Consider the following 20,367-nt stretch of genomic DNA (forward strand, 5'->3'; position numbering starts at 1 on the left):
CCAGAGGAGGAGGAGCATCTCTTCCACTTCCAAATGTGGGTAAAGGGCTCCCCGCTATAGTTCATTGTTAACAGCGGGAGCCAAAAGAACCTCATTTCAGAAGAGGTCGTGAAGTGGCTGGGCTTATTGACCACAGCACATCCACAACCGTACACCATCGGGTGGCTTCACCAAGGACGGGATCTTTGTGTGAGCCAGAAGTGTCGCCTTCCATACAACATCAAGCCCTTCATGGATGAGGTATTGTGTGACATTGCTCCCCTGGAAGTTTGTGATGTATTATTAGGACAACCATACTTGTGGAAGCGACATGTTGTGTATGAATCAAGGCCCTGTGTTGTTCTTGTTACTTTGGGAAATAATTTGTACATGCTACCGTAGGTAGCATTGCCTACCACTATCTCTTTGGTTACTACAAAACAATGCAGTAAGCTCATTTCCAAAGCCTGGAAATTTGTTTTCCTGATGATAAGCCCTCAAGGAAAGAAGAAGACAGTGGCCACGACCTCTAGACAGGGTCCCTCCACATGAAAACTACAGATGGACAAGGTCATGGAGGAGTACGAGGACATCTTCACCTCCCTCGTAGGGGTTCCTCTGCACTGTCAGGTCAAGCACTCCATCGATCTGACCCCAAACGCACCGCTGCCCAATGGACCAATCTATCAGCGCTCTGTTCTGGAGAACAATGAAATCAAGAGGCAGATTCGAGAGCTGTTACAGAAAGGTCACATCCGTCCAAGTTCATCGCCCTATGGGAGCCTAATCGTGTTGGTACAAAAGAAGGATGGGACTTGGAGACTCTGTATTGACTATTGGGTGTTGAACAAGATCATTGTCCGTAATAGGTGCTCGATCCCATGAATTGATGACCTCCTAGACCAATTGAAGGGGAGGAAATATTTTAGCAAGATCGATTTGAAGTCAGGATATCACCAGGTACCAATCGAACCCTCCGATGTGTGAAAGACTGCCTTCAAAGCTAAGGAGGGCCTTTTCTATTGGTTGTTTATGCCTTTCGGATTGACGAATGCTCCTGCAACCTTCATGAGGCTAATGGATGACATCTTGCAGTCATTCACCAACTCATTTGTAGTGGTATACTTGGATGACATCCTGATCTTCAGCCAGAGTTGGGAAGAGCACCTCCACCACATCCGACAGGTTCTCCAAACACTGCGACAACATAAGTTATGTGCCAATTTGGAGAAATGCACTATGGGCATGACCCAGGTTCAGTATCTAGGATACATTATTGATGAACATGGGGTGCATGTGGATCCAGCCAAGATCTAAGTCATTCGGGATTGGCCATCTCCAACCACTCTGACAGATCTCCACAGCTTTCTAGGTCTTGCCAACTTCTACCGCAAATTCGTGTTAGGATTTTCTCATATCACTCAGCCCTTGAGTCAAGTCACCAAGGGAGGAGAAAAAGAAAAATTCTTTTGGTATGAATCTCAACACAAGGCGTTCACAGAGTTGAAATATCGCCTCTGTACGGCACTAGTTCTCACATTACCAGACTTACAACAACCATTTTAGGTCGAGACAGATGCCTCTAACTATGCTATTGGGGCAGTCCTTATGAAAGACGAGCATCCAATGACATATCATAGTGAGACACTTTCAGACACAATCTGGAAGTATCCCACTTATGACAAAGAGATGTATTCCATTGTGCAGGCCTACCGACAATGGAAGCATTACATTTTGGGGAAGGAAATGGTCATCCACACAGACCACCGACCCCTGCAGTTCATACAGACCCAAGGGAAATTGCAGAATGATCACCATCGGAAGTGGTCCACATACCTGCAACAGTTCCATTTGAATATCAAGTATAAGAAGGGCAGCATCAATAATGTTGCAGATTGTCTCAGTCGACCACTGATCATGGCGTTAACCACCGTGCTCAACTCTTGTGGGCATGAGATTTCTGATTGGACACTTCTCTACAAAGTGACCCAAAATTCGGCCACACATACCAGACACTCTTGAAGGGTTAGCATGTTCCAGATTTTCACCTCTAGGATGCCTTGTTATGCCACCTGGGTCACCTTTGTGTTCCTTCAAGCGAGTGTGCCAAGATGATTTGGGAAGCACACTATAATTGGGTTGTTGGGCATTTCGGGGTTGAGAAAATGGTGGCAGTACTGCAGAAGTATTTCTATTGTCCAACTCTTCGACAGGATGTCAGGAAGTACATCAGATCATGCGTTGCTTGCGCCATTGCCAAATCGACCATCAAGAAGCAAGGGTTCTATACCCCGCTGCCTACCCCTAGTCGACCTTGGGAGTCCATATCCATGGATTAAATGTCAGACCTCCCTTCCACTAAGCATGGAAACGACTGTGTTTTTGTGGTCGTTGACAGGTTCTCGAAGATGGCCATTATGGCAGCCTGCAAGAAGAACATCGTAGTAGAAGCCACTGCTAAACTCTTCTTTGAACGAGTGTGGGTACACTTTGGGATCCCACAGTCTATCATCTCAAGTTGGGACAGCAGGTTCCTCAATACATTTTGTTCCAGTCTCTGGTCGATGCTCGACACCAAACTCACTAAGTCCACAACCTTCCATCCTCAAACTGATGGCCACACAAAAGTTGTCAACAAGATGATTGTACACAGTCTACGCATGTAAAACTCAAAGCATCCATGCACATGGGACGAGAGTCTCCCTATGTTCATCACAGCTACAACCGGGCTCTCCACAGCTCGACTGGCCACAGCCCTTTTCAGGTGGGCTTGGGATTCCAGCCACTATGTCTGATTGATGTGGCCATGCCATTTGCAGCTACTCACATGGATTCGGCTCATGTCCAGTCTGAAACAAATAAGGCAAACAGCTTCATTGAGCACATCCAACATATTCGCTAGCAGGTCCATGACATTCTGGAGAAATCAAATGCCAAGTACAAGCAGCGACATGATCAACATCGAGTGCCACACAAGTTTCAGGTGGGCAACAAAGTCTAGTTGCATTTGCAAAAGGAATGCCTTACCAGAGCCTATCGGAAACTCAGACCACTCTATATGGTCCTTACACCATTACCAAGGCTGTGGGAGATAATGCATATTTTCTCAGCATTCCCCCATTCCTTGGCCTGCACCCAGTGTTCAATGTGGACTACCTTCAGCCATACTTTCCACCATTACTAGACACATCCGACATTGTAGAACAGCTCACACCCACAGAGTTAAATCTAAATTGCATGGAACAAGTTGCAATTGATTAGATCATGGACACACAGATCAAGCACACTCACCAATCGAATATCCAACTGTATCAAGTTGTCAAAGTAGGCCAACTCCTTCACCAGGGCAAGTGGCTCACCAGAGACCAAGTTCAACAGAAGTTTCCTCATCTCATGGAGGAACTCAACGCAATGGGGACCAGTACTTCCTGGGGGGGAGGAATGACCCAAGTGGATATTGGTGGCCACCTACCAAGTCCACTTGGACTACCACCATTTTTCTTTTAGCTTTTCAGTTTCCTTAATTGTAGCACAGTTTACTATTTTTAGCAGTTTTTCGGGTCATGAACTTCTGAAGCCGTTTTGAGGCCCTAAACAACATTTTTTGGGAAAAATGGGAGCAACATGGGTCCATGGACCGATGTTTCTCTTCCCAAAGTTGTGGTTCTCGGATAGATATTTCTAACAAGATATTGTGCACGTCAAACGGAGATCGTATGCCAAAGTTATGACCCCGGGAAGTTGATGTACCAATTTACCAAAATGGGGCCCACAGTTTGGCGTTTATCTTCTAGGGTTAGATTTTTGGATGTTTAGGGTTTTCCATTGTTTCTCAATAATAAATGGGCCTTCGAGCCTCATTGTAACATAGTTCAGAGGCATGTAGCCAACACATCTCTTCTTAGAGATAAGCTACCATCGCCCTAGCTGGTTTATTTCGATTGTTGTTTGTCAGCATATTTCAGTGTTTTACATTAATGAAATGAAGTATTATTTCCACTGCATCTCTATGTTTATGGTTATCTCTGTAATTTGTTGTGTTCCTGTTTAAATCCAGATCAAGTGAGCTTGTTTAGCTCCCTATAATCCAAAAACATGCACCATGATCCATCCTTCTTGTGCACCAATACTACTGGAGCAGATAAATAACTTTGACTAGGTTGAATTATACCAGCCTCTAACATTTCTGCAACCATATGTTCAATTTCACTCCTTTGGGCATAGGAATATCTATAAGCCCTGATGTTTGGAGGAACACTTCCTAGAATCAAATGAATAGCAAGATCATGATCACGAATAGGTGGGAGGCCTTTGGGAGTCTCAAACACCTTGGAATGATCGTCCAATACTCTTTGGAGATCTTGAGAAATAGATGATTTCAATGTGGGAACTTCTAGTGAACATAATTATGCAATTATGCCTCATTGTTATTTCTTTAGAATCTTTGTCATACTATTAAAGCTGATTATTTTTCCATATTTCCCTGTGATACTCCTTAATTCAACTTCCTTTACTTCCCAAAAAAAATTCAAGTAAAGTTCTTAAAAATTAAAATTTATCATACCCAAAGATTGTATCCATTTGACTCCTAGTATAGCATCAGCACCACCCATTGGAATAGAAAGCATAGGACTATTCAATACATATCCTCCCATGGATAGATTGAATTATGGCACTTTCCAAAGCAATTTATGGTTCCTCCATTTGCAATCATCACTTGACACTCTGGTGCTAGATATAGGAAGCAATTCAATTCCTTGGTTATCTTACAATGAATAAAATTATGGGTTTTACCCGAATCAATCCACACTATTACATTTTTCTTCTTGATATGTCCTTCTATCTTGAGAGTTTGAGGAGTGGTAATTCCTGCCAATGCATTACAAGATATGGTTGGATTCATTTCTTCTTTCTCCAGGGTTGATTCCTGGTGTATATCCTCTTCTTTTGACGTTTCTTATTCATTTTCTTCCTCCTCTTCACAATCTATGTAAAATAATTTCTTCTTAGCACACTTATGACCTTTAGTGTATTTTCTATCACAAGTATAACAAAGTCATTTTTCTCTTTTTTCTTCCAATTGTTGCGGTGTCAACCTTGTAGGTTGTGGAAGGCTAGGGGCAGCAACACTTCCATCTTTATAGTTGTGAGTGGTAGGCTTCCTTGTTGCCATAATTTTTCTTTCACTTTTTCTTGCCAACCTGAATGTGTTCTCTAATGAATCAGGTTCCCAAAGGCGAACCTCAAGTTGGATGTTATCCTTTAAAGTCCCTATGAACACATCAATCCTATGCTCCTCTAGAATATCATTTACCCTTATATTCAATTTTGGAAGTCCTCAATGTGCTACACCATTGAACCCTTTTGTTTGAGATTTATCAATTGGATAAAGAAGGTGTTGCTCTTTGTATCCTCATAATGTGATGTCATTTCCTCTGTGAAAATTGGCCAAGTGACAATTTGTTTACGAGAACAAAGCCATCGATATCGTACTAACTGATTAGGTTCCAAATATAAAGTTGCAGTTTGTACCTTTTGTGTGTTTTGTACATTATGGAGATCAAAATATTGTTCCATCTGTAGTATCCATGTTACGGGATCCTTTCCATCAAACTTCCTCATATCAATCTTTGGAATGTGGTAGGTCTTCATTCCAATGTTAGAGTCTATGAAATCATGATGAACATTTCTTTTGTTCTCATCATGAGTTTCCTCTACTACCTTTTCGCCATTAGGAAGCCTTTATTGTGGAAACTTTGTCAAACCTTCCTTTAAACCTTCCTTCAAACCTTCCACGTCTTTCTTCAAATCTTCAGTGTTCTCATTCTTCAAATCATGATTAACATTTCTTTTGCTCTCATCATGAGTTTCCTCTACTACCTTTTCGCCATTAGAAATCCTTTCTTGTAGCAACTTTTCAAACCTTCTTTCCAACCTTCCATGTCTTTCTTCAAATATTCAATGTTTCTTTTCATACCATTGATGTCATTCTTCAAACCATCCATCTTAGCTTTTGTTACTTTTTGTGAGAGTGAAATTTGTTGCACTTGGTCTTGTAATTTTGATATATCATGTTTCATTTATTCTTCTTTTTGATGTGGCATAGTATATCTTTCGAGTTGCTTACTAGGTGTTTCCATTTTCTTTCTTCGGGGTATCAACTAATGATAATTTTCTTCACTATGCCCTTTTAATCACTTCAAACTAATTTTTCAAACAAAACTTATGCAAAATTTTAAAAAGACTACACAAATTTTTTTCTTTGTAGAAGCTCAATATTGAATCTATTGTATCTCTATAATTTCATATTTCCAAGGTCTGAAATTTCGTCCTACAATAACCCTCTAATTCCTCTTTCCAAAGCCACAAGTCTTATCAATATTGGATTTTCCAAGAAGGAGTTATGTCCAATCTCCCGCAATGACCTAATTATAGATTGGTTCAGTAGAGCAAACTTGTACAAAGTTCCACGTGTCACTGTTTTGACCTTAGGCCGTGAAAACGATACCCAAAAACAGTCCATCCTCTTTTTGTCACTTTTTACAGATTTTGAATCTAATTCTCAGAGAGAAATTTATGATGATTTTCCCAAAGCCATATGTTTGAGATGGAATTCGGGATCTTGAAAAAACCCTAACTTCCTTGGTTCATATCTCCTAAAATATAGTGATAAATGGTCTGAAATTTATCCAAGACGTTCATAACAATTTTGTCTCAAATGGGTTTTTTTTCAACATCTGAAGCTTTGTAGAAAAATGTTTATAGAAAAAATGCCATGATGTCCTGTTTGAAGCAGCAAAACCCTAGAACCAAACCTCTAATACCAAATGTTATGCAACCAACTCACAAAATAGAAGTAAAGATAGATCAACGACTTCAAAATAAGGCTCTTCAAGGGGGAAATCTCTTTTACATTACACAAATGAACGATTCTTAGATGATTCAAATGACCAAAACCTCCTTTCTATATATAGGAGTCTAAGGGGCCACAATATAATCAGAGTCGGCATAACAATAATAATAAAAGGGCACAACAATAACAATAGTGGGCTTCTGTGGGGCACAATAATAACAATATGGGGACAAAAGGGGTACAATAATAACAATAAGGCGCAGAATGACAATACTAATGGAGGATCGCTAATATTATAGGGACCTAACATTTAATTAACGTACAAGAATCTAAACTAATATTGATGAAAAGTAATGCAATAAAACCATTGTAAGCTCACAATCAAAGTCACTAAACTTCAGAAAATTATGCTCCATCTTTCTAGAATCAAACTACAGAAAATGTGAAGATAATTAACCGAAAAATGACCATAGAAACAAAATAAACTTTCATACGAGCATTAATGAACATAATCAAATCACATTGACATACTCAAAAGGCTTCATATCAATTCCACAACCATGAACAAAACGTTCAATATCATTGTTCATCTCCTTTCCTCTTTCGTACAGATTGATCCCCCTTTACAACATCGTTGTTGTCGTTTTTAAATAATACAATCTCATTCATTATTGGTTTTAACAACCACATCTCCAAAGATTTGAAAAATGATAATGGCAGCGATTGATTTGAATCCCATTTGCATTGTCCATGCGGCGTATCTTTTGTCGCTTGGTTCTTTCTTCGACTTGCCCAAAATAGACAAATGAAAAATTTATGAGATTATAACAACATTCTTATTTTAAATTAATAAATTAATATCATAATTTAAATATTATTTTTCAAAAACTATCCATTTAATATATTCGTTACTTAATAATATTTTTTTTAATATATTAATAAATTAATATCATATTTTAAATATTATTCTTCAAACATACTCGTTACTTGAAATTATGGGCTCTACTTTGCTCTTTATTTAAGAATTTTCCATGGTCTTTCTCTTCATATGACCTTGATGATGAACCACACTTGTTTATTTTTTTCATATACATATTTTTTTGTGAATCAAACCATAACTAAAATTTATATTTTAGTTAATAAAATATAAATTTTTATTAATAATTAGTAACCGCCACTTTTTAGAACTGAAACAGATACATAGAGAACCCTTGAATTAACCCTCTTTAAGAATGGACCTCAAAACTTGTGATTACCAAATCACGGCGAAAATATGAACTTTAATTAATGAGTGGGAACAGCGGAGTTCAACTTCCTAGGAGCACTAAAATAGGTATGCAGAGAACCCTTACATTTGAATTTGTTCAACGGTTGACGTGGCAGCAATAAAAATGAGAGGCGAGGCATGGTTGTCGTTATTGCATACAGAGCTAATGGTGTCGGTTTTTTGAAAAGTCAAAAGACCTAAAAACCGGTGATTTTTCCTCCTCGTGCTTGCAGTGTCATCGTTTATTTAGGTCGCATGGTATTAAGTATGTACTGTCCCATTACAGTTTAGAATGACTTGCAGTCAGTCTTCATTTCCACATTACAATTTAATTTACAGGACCTGCGCTCATCACTTTATTTTGTAAATAACAAAGACTATATACCAAATACATAGAACGCATTGCCAAAGAAAATGCGATCTTGAGTGAGGTTTGCCTGCCCGGTAGGATTTATTACATGTTAACATATATATCACTTAAGTCGAGTAATGTAAAGATAATGTGTAATAAGCATTATTTGTTTTAATGCGCAAAGGCGACATGTAACAAATGAGGTGTGGAAATGGTGCGACGGGTTCCTGGAGTTGAAGTGTCAAAGGCTGCGGCTCGTTGGTCGAAAGAATAGAACTTTACAAAATATAGAAAAAAAATGGCACTGTATGTTTTATATTTTGTTAAAACCATTTGGAAACACACTCCATAAGACATGCTATGCCATGCGTTGATAATTGTAAACACGGTATTGTATTTGGAAACACACTCCATAAGACATGCTATGCCATGCGTTGATAATTGTAAACACGGTATTGTGTTTTATGTATTATTAAGCCGATATAGTACTGTAGCAGATTTGTTTTAATCCGTACATCAATACCGTTTCAACCTATTGCCGGAATTATAGGAACGGTAGTGCGTTACAGCGTAATGTAAACTAGGTTTTGGAAAGACTGGTGACGGATGTTTATTACAGCGCATTCGATCTTTATAGTGTTGGTGACGTAGGATTTAATATTGTTGTTTATGGGATGCAGTGGCCCTTATGTATACAATCAACTAAACGGCTGCCTCTTACGTTACGACTATCATAACTTTAATTACTACAAATCTATAGAAAGACTGGGGACTTTTACCACTGCAGTTTGGTCTGATTGCGGAAAGAACGAAAATAGAAACAGTATTGTCTTCCAGCCAAGTCTAACAAAGTTTTGGAATCATTGGTGGAGAATGCTAATACCGCAGGATTCAGTACTTCCAGTGTTGCGGAGGGGGCAAATGCAACAGTGCGGTTTATGGGGTAGTCCAGTGCAGGGGAGATTTAAGTTCCTCCGCTTGCAAACAGTGCACATCGACCGAATTCATCTCAACCTTGTTGACAAATACTACCACACTTCTCGAGTCATTCATCTAAACGGCTGCTTCTTACGCTATGGCAATAATGATACTTACAACATCTGGAGAATTTGTAGATTATTCCATCAGAGGTTTCTTGCAACAGTGGCAAGAGCAGTCGGCCACAAGAGTTTAAAAAAACTATGAATGTCCTGCTCTCAAATATTATCACTAAAGCTGTGCGGACTCCCAAACTTTTTGCTGCAAATTTAGTGGGTGCGCCTTCGAATTTAACATGGCATATCTACGGTTTGCTCAGTGTTGGGGACGTGTCCCAAACAGCCTTGGAATATATATTCTTATGCCAAACTGGAACTCTTGGGGCTCAAATCTTACGTGACAAATGCTATTTGCGTTATGAGTTTTTTGAATTTTTCAACATTTAGGTTCTCTCCCGGACACCCAAGCAGAAATTTCTAGATTGCGAGGTATTTCTTTCATATAGTTAACAATAATAGGGAGTATATAATAGCTTTGTAACGTTTTCATTTTCGCCAACTAAAGCATAGCCAATTTACTGAGATCTCTTGTGCAAATTCACAGAAAGCAAAAATGGGAGCAATCTCTTGCCGAGAAAGGCCCACTCGACATCCAGTATTTTCTTTCACTTGCTTTGGAATGATTAGGGTTATATTTGTTTTGTAAGGATTTCATTTTAGTGAATTAAAACATTGTTTACTGAGATGTCTTGAGAGCGTTTGCAGAAGGCAAGGTTCTTGGGATAACACTGGGCGTAATAACGTCATCGGATTTACTGTAACCATAGGCCTTTGGCTGTGGTACTTCTCATCTCGCCAAAAAAATGGGGACTGGATTTCTGGCACCCAAGGTCCTTAAATTGTTCTCTAGTATTTTAGTGTTATGATCCAAGATGCGGCTGAATTGTGTGTGTCTTGTGAATTGTTTGTCTATTTCTTTACTGCATTAATATATACATACCCTCACGTTATTATTTTTGCACAGGAGTAATCATATCTGAAACTATAATCAATCCGGAGCTCATTTTCAAGTACTATATTTTGAGAGAAGCTACTTCCAACTTTAAAATGGATAATAGACTTAGCGATCGAGAATAAACTTAGCAAAGGAGGTTTTGGGTGTCTTTAAAGTTAGCATTTAACATTAACGTTCACCCAAATGAAGGCAGGGACTACTGCTCTGCAGCTTATCAAATAATTCATTTTTATAATAGCCCTGTAATTAGAGGCTCTAAGCCTTAAAACATTACAATGGGATATTGGTATATATATTATTATATTTGTTATAATTTATTCAGTTTGGTTTTGGTTTTGATTGGCTATTAGTTTGTCTCTATAGTTTAACATTAGGAATTAGATTTTTATTATTGTTCAAATTTATTTATTTTGTAAAGTAATTGATTGAGGTTTTATTATGGGTTTTTTAGTAACTTCCATTTTTATTAGTTTTTATTTTTTTGTTTTTAGTTTTATTTTTTTTATTTAACTTTTTTATTTATTCTTTTTCTTTTTTCTATTATTTCTATTTCCATAAACTATAAATTTTTCACAATATTTTAAAATTAAGATGAGTTATTATTATATTAAAAATATATTTCAATAAACTTAATTATAAAAAATTATATGTATTAGTAAAAATAAACACACAAATAGATATGTGTATGTTAATATTGTTTATAAACAATATTAATTAATCAAATTTCTATTCAATAATAAAATGTTTTATTAATTGTTTTATTTTTGTGATAAAATTTTTATCTTTGTTATTTTTTTATTTAATTAAAATATATTTAAGTTTTATTTAATTAAAATATATTTAAGTTAAGTAGCAGGTTAACTACTCTATAACCTTTCTTACATATCGGAATAATTAAAACATAAGATATCATGTGTCATATTAACCAAAGCTGAAGCTCAAAACATATTATAAAGTAACATATATATATTGAGGGGTTTATATAAACCATTAAGCTAAAGTCCGACTATAGCAGTCCAAACACATGCATGGAATATATCGGTAATCATTTATCGGAGTTGTATATATGTAACGAGTTCGAAACTTACGACATCTAAAAACGCTAAAACTTGTGATATGCCCACACTATGTGACGTAACAAGTCCACCTCCGCTAGACTCATTTGCCATGTATTTTGTTCAATTGTGTCAAAATCGAAGAATCCCATTTATCGGAGTTTATATATGGTATGTACTGACTTTTAAAAAGCATACCAAAAAAATAATAATACAAAACTTAGAAAAAAAATTAAGTATTAAAATATAATCTTAAGTCAGAATTTTATTATAATTTTAAGTTATATATGGTTTTTTTCTTTGATTCGTGAGAATAGTCACGAATCATAAAACAAACGCAGGAAAAAAAATAAAATGTATTATAATATAATTGTAAGTCAGTATTTTCATATAATTTTAAATATTAAATAAGTCACTTATTAATTTATGGATTTTTTATTTTTTATTTTTTATTTTTTAAATAAACTTAATACTTTATTATCGTTTATTTATTATACAAAAATAATATGAAAAACAATGAACTAATCATTCATGCAAGTAATTTTCATTTATTATAATATTTGCCTAGTCATAATTATGAACTTGATTCCATTATGCTAATGTAATGACCATATTAATAACTTACTCATTTCCAATTATGGGTTAGAAAAGCTTTTATTACATTTTTATGCCACCAACTGAAGTGTCCCGTGTGGAGAATGATTTATGTTGACACAATCCCATATCTCGATGTGGTCACGAGTGCAATATAAAGAGGACCACAATTTAATATATTCATCACTGTCACTCTATTATCTATCGTTTCAATGTCTCACACATCATCTTAGGCATGAATGGTTTGCCCAAACATCAAAATGATGTGTTTGAATTATTGCATTATGAACGTTGTCTGATAAGGACTATCTTTTACATGTCACTTGAGAGGATTGAAATCAGCCCACAAGGATGTAGGTTTTAACCCCATACAGAAATTACCTGCATATGAATTCTAAAACATGGAAAATAAACAATGCCAGAGAATAACACATAAAACACATATACACAAAGATTTTCCCCTAGATCCCAAAACCGGGACTAGTAGCTTGATTTTTCATTATGTTCCTTTCAATTTTATAATACATATTTATACATGCTGAAGCATCCAATACCATGGACCGAAAAACCATCGCATCCAATACCATGGACCGAAAAACATCGCGTCCAAAAAACATGCGCGCCGCCTAAGTTGAACAAGGTCTAAGGCTTGGCGAAAATCATACACAAAACCATAGGTGGGTCCACCCAACCTAGCATAAGGTCCAAAACCAAAATTTTCTAGGGCGCTGCCCCGGACCCCATAAAGTGGGGTTATGGGTACACCTCAAACCCCCTGTGACCCCCCCCTACACAATCGACGTAACAAAGGGGGTGCTCCGCCCCCCCTCTAACCCCCCGGTTAACTACGTGGGCTAGTCGTGGAAAGAATATAACACAACCCAACATTCTCCCACTTCTTGTTTTCTTTCCACAAAGGGCCACAAGAGAGCTTAGTCATTTTTCCAGCCCTGAAATGCCCATTGTCTCTCTACACCAAGAGAACTTTTCATAGCGCATAGATTCTGTCAAGGCATCTGCAGTATTCTTCAAAGTGTCCATCTTTACCAACAACACCTTTTTGTCTTCTATCATATCCCTCACAAAGTGATACTGAACATTAATGAGCTTTGGCTTTGAATCAATATGCGAGGTTATTTGCCAAGAAAATTGCACTTTGGCTGTCACAGTCTATCCTTATAGCTCCCTGTACTAATCCCATACTTGAACACAATCTCTGCAACCAAACTGCTTCCTTGCTTGCATGAGTGGCTGCCATGTATTCTGCCTCTGTAGTTGATAGTACCATTACAGATTGTTTCTTACTCATCCAACTTACTGCACCTCCAAATAGGTTAAACACATACCCACTTGTAGATCTTCTCTTATCCAGATCTCCAACCTAGTCTGCATCAACAAAGCCACGAATATCCAACATTCTGTCCAATCTTGATCTTCCTTGATAGCACAAACCATAATCACTAGTGCCATACAAATACCTGAAAGCTAGCTTCACTGCTATCCAGTGCTTCTTCCTTGGTTTTGACATAAACCTGCTTAATACTCCCACTACATGTGCAATGTCTGGTCTAGCACAGACCATTGCATACATCAAGCTACCGACTGCACTTGCTTATGGAACACGAGACATGTCCTCTTCCTCTTCTTATGTCTTGGGACACTGTTCAACAAATAACCTCATACCTACAAGAATAAGAACCTTCACCGGTTTACTATCTTGCATATTAAACCTCTGCAGTATTGTCTCAACATACTTCCTCTGGTTTAACCAGAGCTTCCTCTTCACCCGATCTCTTTTAATTTCTATGCCCAAAATATAGTTTGCAACACCAAGATATTTCATGTCGAATTTGGAGGACAATTGGGTCTTCAAATCCTGGATAATCTCTTTGTCATTTCCAACCAGCAACATATCATCCATATACAAGACCAGATAAATAACATGGTCACCAATTAATTCAAAATACACACAGTGATCTGCTTTACTTCTGGTGAAGCCAAGTCCCCGTATAAATGTATCAAATTTCTCATACCACATCCTTGGTGACTGTTTTAACCCATACAGAGACTTCTTTAACTTGCATACCAGTTCTTTCTTACCCTTCACCGCAAAGCCTTCAGGTTGCTTCATGTATATTTCCTCTTCTAGATCCCCGTGAAGAAATGTTGTCTTCACATCCATCTGTTCTACCTCAAAATCAAAAGTAGCAGCAACAGATAAAAGTAATCTAATAGAAGTTACCTTGGAAACAGGAGAAAAAATATCACCAAAATCAATTCCCGACACCTAGGAATAACCTTTTGCTACCAACCGAGCTTTGTATTTCTCCACCTTTCCTTCTGCATTTGTCTTCTTCTTGAACACCCATTTGTTGCCAATGGGCTTCCTTCCAGGCGGCAACTCCACCAGATCCCAAGCCTCATTTTTGTGCAAAGATGCCATTTCATCAACCATGGCCTCTTTCCAAAGTTTGCCATCCTCTGAATCTACTGCTTCCTTTACAGTTCTGGGATCATCATCAGTAATAGATAAAGAAAAATTTGAACAGAAAGTAGATGGACTATACCTTTCTAGTTGCCTTCTTTCTCGAACTGATCTTCTCACACCCGGAGTTTGTGGCTCTTCATCTTCTGATTCCTCCTCTGTAGTAGAGCCTAATTCTTCCTCCTTAAGCTCAAACTCTATCTTCTTAGGTTCCTTCGGTTGGACTTCATGTTTAATAACATCTTTTACCTCTTTGAACACCACATCTCGGTTGTACACAACCTTTCGTGTGACTGGGTTCCAAATCTTATAACCCTTTAAACCATCCTTATACCTAATAAAGATGCACTTTTCAAATTTACTATCCAACTTGGTTTGTTTCTCCTTTGGAACATGTACATATGCATCACATCCAAATACCCTTAGATGTGAAAGAAAGGGTTTCTTACCAGTCCATACCTCTTGTGGAGTCTTATCCTCCAATGCTGATGAAGGTGACCTGTTGACCAGGTAACATGCAATATCCACCGCCTCTGCCCAGAATTCTTGTCCTAACCCGGCATCACTGAGCATGCTTCTTGCCCTTTCCATCAACGTCTTATTCATTCTTTCTACAACTCCATTTTTCTGAGGTGTATATGGAGTAGTCTTCCGTCGTGCTATACCACACTTCTTATAGAATTCTTCAAATTCCTTGTTGCAAAAGTCTTCACCATTATCTGTCCTCAACACCTTTATCTTTTTCTCTGTCTGGTTTTCCACGAGAAGCTTAAATTCTTTAAACCTGTCAAAGGTTTCAGATTTCTTCTTAAGGACATATATCCATGTATTCCTTGAGAAGTCATCTATAAATGATACATAGTACACAGACTTACCTAGTGACGGAACCTTCACAGGTCCAAACACATCATTGTGCACAAATTCTAATATCTGTTTCCCCTCTTACTACTAGAGGGGAAACTCACCCGATTATGCTTCCCATATACACAATTTTCACAGAAATCAAAATCCATAGAGCTATTACTCATACTTTCTACCATACCTTTACCATGAAGTATTCAAAGGCCCTTCTCTCCAATATGTCCAAGCCTTTGATGCCACAACATGGTCTTCTCTCCAAAGACCACTAGATTTTCTGCTCCACTTTCAGGAACCACAGAACTGTTGCACCCATCAATAACAGTGCTACCTTGCAGCTTGTACAGAGTTCTAATTTGAACTCCCCGCATCAATACCAGTGCTCCCTGAACCATTTTGTAGGTATCCTTCTCGAACACTGTTTTTACACCTGCATCATCCAGCTTGCTTACAGAAATCAAATTTTTGGCCAATGCAGGAATATGCAGAACACCCAGAAGTGTTCTAACCCTTCCACCTTGCAGCTTCAACTTTACTTTTCCGCGACCAATGATTCTAGCCTTCCTATCATCCCCTAGGAAGACATCACCACCATCGTATTTCTCATACTCGCAGAACCACTCTCTATGGGGAGTGAAGTGAAAGGATGCACCTGAGCCAATCAACCATGCCTCATGATCTACATGTGTACTTGAAGAAGCCAAATACACATCCCCACCTTCATTTGAGGTGGTTTTCGCCTCTGCAGAAGGAGCATCATCAGATCCCTTTCCTTTATCAGGAGCTTTAGATTTATATTCCCTTTTGTAGTACCCTTCCTTTCTGCGTTTCCAGCACACCACCTTTATATTTTTTCCTAGAGATTTAAATCTCCCACTTGATGACTTATTTTTGTTTCTATTCTGGGACCATCCTCATACAGACAAGGCATCACCATTCTGGCTCTCCATGTTTTTCCATCTCATCTCCTCTGTCAACAAGGATGAGACTATTTCATCAAACTGCAAGGCAGTTGCATTGCTACCTATTGCAATAACCAGACTATCCCACGAATCTGGTAGAGAACACAACAAACTGATGCACTTGTCTTCATCTGAAATTTTAATATCAACAAATGCTAACTGACTTACCACAATATTAAATGCGTTCAGATGCTCTGTCACTGAGTCTCCATCTTTCATCCTCAGGTTATACATCTTTTTTCCACAGGAACAATTTATTCACTAGAGACTTAGATTGGTACAAAGTCCCTAACTTGTCCCACAAAGCCTTCATTGTAGCCTCCCCTGATACATTCAGCAATACTAAATCTGAGACACACAATCGTATTGTGCTCTTTGCCTTCCGATCCAACTTCTTCCATTCTTCATCGGACACTCCCATTGGTTTAGTACATGGATCTACCGCAATCCACTGATCTTTATTCACCAATAGATCCTCCATCTTGAGTTTCCACAACTCAAAACGCTCACCATTAAATTTCTTGATCTCTATCTTTCCACTGCTCGCCATCTTCTTTCACCACCATAATCGATCTCGCAGATCTCCCACTGAACAAGGTCTACCACAGGCCCGAGCGACACCCCTTAGCAACAAAGGCGTCCCCTTGAAGCCAAAACTGCTCTAATACCAAATGTAGGTTTTAACCCCATACAAAAATTACCTGCATACGAATTCTAAAACACAGAAAATAAGCAATGCAAGAGAATAACACATAAAACACATATACACAGAGATTTTCCCCTGGATCCTGGAACTGGGACTACCAACTTGATTTTTCATTATGTTCTTTTCAATGTTATAATACATATTTATACATGCTGAAGCATCCAATGCCATGGACCGAAAAACCATCGCATCCAATACCATGGACCAAAAACCATCACATTCAAAAAACATGTGCGAAAATCATGCACAAAACCATAGGTGGGTCTGCCCAACCTAACATAGGGTCCAAAACCAAAATTTTCTGGGGTGCTGCCCCGGACCCCATAAAGTGGAGTTACGGGTACACCTCAAACCCCCTGTGACCCCCTCGGCTACACAATCGGCATAACCAAGGGGGGCTCCCCCCCGCCTCCCTCTAACCCCCAAGTGAACTACGTGGGCTAGTCGTGGAAAGAATATAACACAACCCAACAAAGGAAATCCCATTGAATCAGAGGAGGTAGTCAATACAATGAAGCATTTGTTGTTTTTTCATCCCAAATACAAAGGCTTGCTTGTAACATTGGATGGGAATTGACCATTGATTTCAATTTTGAAGCTAGCCTAGCAGTAACTGAAGGAGAAGATTTATAGTATTCTTTTTAGCATTGCAGTTTTGGGAGACGAGTATAAGGTAAGGTTGTGCCCCATTTTTCTGTGTTGCTTTCAGTTTATAACCATTATTTATTCAAATGCATCTCTAAGTTTGGAATGTTTCAAGTTAGTTGCTTTGTTTTCTCTGTTTTACTCGAAACAACCAACTATTTAGTTTTACTTGTGTATCAGGCCTTTGAAAGAGAAAAACTATTAATAAATTAAGAATCTAGATAAAAATATTCAAAGGTTGTATTTCAAATTTTTATAAATTAAAAATCTAGATACAAATATTCAAGAGTCGTATTTCAATTTTTATAAATTAAGAATCTAGATAAAAATATTCTTACATTTGTATTATTTCTATAGTTTTCCTAAGGTTGACCCTAAACTTTGTAAATAATTTTTTCTAAACATTTTAGATTAATGAATAAAACATAGCCCCCAAAGCCAAGATCTTCATTAGTGGCTATATTTTCGAAATAGTAGCTTTTAGCTTAAAAAGCAGATGTGTCTTTCGATAAAGTGGTTGCAGTCTATTTTTTGGAGGAACCTTTTTATAATAGAGTTATATCGTAGTTATGACATCGGAGAAATTATTTTAGAAATTCCGTATACCAAAACTCTGATACACATAATATTGCTCCTATATAATAATAGGAAAATATCTAAAGTCTGAAACACATAAGTGATATCCCTTTTAAAAGTTTTCTGCGTATTATAACAAGCACTATCATAGGACCCCACATGCCATATCATACTCTGCTTTAACATATTGTAGATTCCCTATTGATGTTTTTATTTTGTGACACCATGAAAAACCTCGAATCTCCGATATGAGATAAAGGGTTGTACTTTGATATTGTGATATGCTAATCTCACATGTTCTTCAATATCCTTGAAGGTGTCTATTTCGATATGCGATTACCTCTGACCTCTTATTTTATTCAATCTCTGGTAGTCGAACCATATAACATATAACATTGGCCCTTTATAATAATAAGAAAATATCTAAACTCTGAAGGAAAATGGTGTAGAGGTTGATAGAGCAAACTCGTATTTCGATGAACACATTTATGCATGGAATCCTAGGTCAGCTGAACAACATGGACCTTATGTACACCGCTCTATAGAGCATGACCCATGCACCCTCCCATCGCCATTGATATTTGCATCCTCTCACCTTTAGGACTACGAGGATCTTCTTAATTGCGTTCAACAACATACAAAATTCCACCCCTCTTCATGTCTTCACAAAAAAGGTCCTACTCTTCTTTATCACTATGGAGTTCCAAGGGATTTGCATCCCACCTTCTCTTTGATGATTGATGACAGTGGACGAAAGAAATATGTCCTCACTCATAATTATGATAGGTTAAGTGTACACAACTCTAAAATGATATCCATATGGAGAGAAAACATTGATTTCCAATCGGAGTTGTCTCAGCATGTTGTTCTCCACTACATCGCGAAATATGCAGTAAAGCTAGAGAAAAATTCAGAAATATATTGACAAATGTTTTCACGTGTCTAGCAAGTTTTCCACCCCGAAAAAATTTTGTTATTGTTGTCTAGAAAATTTTAACAAAAACAATTTTCGATAGGGACATTGGTGCATAATAAACACGCCACATGCTACAAAAACCGCCCTTTGTAGTTGCTTATTTGTTTCTCTCAATGTTAATCGAATTGTTTTTAGACATGTTTCTCATGGTCTAGGCCCCCCCTTCTCAACACCACCCTTCATTGCAGCATAAATGAATAGACCTCCTTCTCTTGAAACACTAACTCTTCTTGAGGTTGCACGTAACTTCCTGGTCCTTCTCTACTTGCTAAGAACATAACCAATGGAAACTAATATATCCTTGTAATATTGTTCATTTCCTTCCTTGTTATTCCTCGATCCCTTCTCTTGCTAATGCATTCTATGCTTATTTCTACTCGAGTGAACTACTTCTATACTTCCCTTTTCGCACACTCCCATCAAACATTGCCTCCACTGATGAAACAATCATTTCACATTGGGAACAAAAAAGAAATGTGTATGCTCCATGGCATGTTCATCAAACCCCTTAAACCCCCCTTTCCCCTCGCTCTGGTGACACCTCCACTACTAACATGCCGAACCCCTCTAAATCTGTAGACATCAATGAATGGAACTTCCTTTCTCATCGATGAAATACACAACAATTATGCATATGAAATACATAACAACTTCCAAATTTGATATCTCATAAAATCATAACTTAGCTTAAGGTGTAAACATTTCAAAACATTTTGATGATATCTCTATCAATCAAATAACATATATCTTTAACCTTGTCATTTTAAGTCATATGTCCCAAAACGCTTGAATATTAGTGAATAACTCAAGATCAACCATCCATTGACATCTTAGGGTCATAGAATTTACTTATTAATCGATTTTTTTATTACCTTTTGTTGTGGTAAAACACAAACTGCCCATTTTTCGAATGGCTGAAGCTGCTGCGAGCCCGCGCCCTGCTTCCCCGTGACCTGTTGCTCTGCGAGCGTTTCTCTGCGCGCCTGCGCCTGGCAGCCCGGCTGCTGGGCTGCCCTCCCCTCCCGATCCTCCCCTCTTTCACCCTGGGGCCTCCTGCCCGTCCTTGG

Source organism: Pinus tabuliformis, chromosome X, assembly GCF_031772625.1.
Source record: "Pinus tabuliformis cultivar Carrire ecotype Pingquan chromosome X, CPIR1, whole genome shotgun sequence".
Classification (NCBI taxonomy): domain Eukaryota; kingdom Viridiplantae; phylum Streptophyta; class Pinopsida; order Pinales; family Pinaceae; genus Pinus; species Pinus tabuliformis.